The sequence below is a fragment of the Tupaia chinensis genome, unplaced genomic scaffold (assembly GCF_000334495.1).
Source record: "Tupaia chinensis unplaced genomic scaffold, TupChi_1.0 Scaffold138550_1, whole genome shotgun sequence".
NCBI classification, from domain to species: domain Eukaryota; kingdom Metazoa; phylum Chordata; class Mammalia; order Scandentia; family Tupaiidae; genus Tupaia; species Tupaia belangeri.
In genome coordinates this window covers 1-1,061 of record NW_006198444.1, presented here as the reverse complement: position 1 = coordinate 1,061, position 1,061 = coordinate 1, and the positions used below count along the sequence as shown (strand labels likewise).

General features: G+C 35.8%; 1 pseudogene; it reads left to right on the top strand.

Moving 5' to 3' along the window:
• Positions 1–224: 224 nt before the first annotated feature.
• LOC102496787 (putative ribosome biogenesis protein RLP24 pseudogene) lies at positions 225–685 on the top strand (annotated as a pseudogene).
• The last annotated feature ends 376 nt before the right edge of the window (positions 686–1,061 follow it).

Genomic DNA, 1,061 nt, shown 5'->3' with positions numbered 1-1,061 from the left:
TCCTGCCTCTTTACTGTATTCACTTATTACTGGAAGAAGATTTTTTCATGGAGACCTTTAGGTCTTCTAAGTATACCATCATGTCACCTGCGAATAAAGATATTTTCAACTCTTCTTTTCCTATTCGAATGCCTTTTATATTTTTCTCTTTTCTGATTGCATTAGTTAAGACTTTCAGCACTATATTAAAAAGCAGTGAAAGGCCCACGCCTGGCATGTGGTCTGTGCCTCCACACATGGGTCCGACATGCATATCGAGAAGTGTTATTTCTGCTCGGGGCCCATCTACCCCGGCCACAGTATGATGGTCATCCGCAATGACTGCAAGGTGTTCAGATTCTGTAAATCCAAATGTCATAAAAACTTTAAAAAGAAGCGAAATCCTCACAAGGTCAGGTGGACTAAGGCATTTCGGAAAGCAGCTGGTAAAGAGCTGGATAATTCATTTGAATTTGAAAAACATAGAAATGAACCGGTCAAATACCAGCAAGAGCTGTGGAATAAAACAATTGATGCAATGAAAAGAGTTGACGAGATCAAACAGAAACGTCAAACTAAATTTATTATGAATAGATTGAAAAAAAAAAAAAACAAAGAGCTACAGAAAGTTCAGGACATCAAAGAAGTCAAGCAAAACATTCATCTTAACCGGGCCCCTTTTGCAGGCAAAGGAAAACAGTTGTAAGAAAAAATGGTACAGCAATTACAACAGGATGTGGACATGGAAGACGTTTCTTAAAAATCAACCTTTTACCTACTATCTATGTGTACATGAAAAAATGTCCTTTGGAGACTTAGAACTTCTAAATTATTGATGTTTTCTCATTTACATAAGGTCATTCAGATGAAAGGTGATTAAAAATACATCTGTCCTACATTGCTGTCTACAAAACATGAGATATTATGGATGTCAGATTACATCTCAATGTTAAATCTTCACTTGTAGATGTGCTTATGTAAATCATGAAAACTTTTTATAAATACTGAAGTTAATTGTGAATGGTTGTGCCTTTTGCAGATAGAACGAGGAAGCATTTATGTAATAGCTAATGATAAAATGC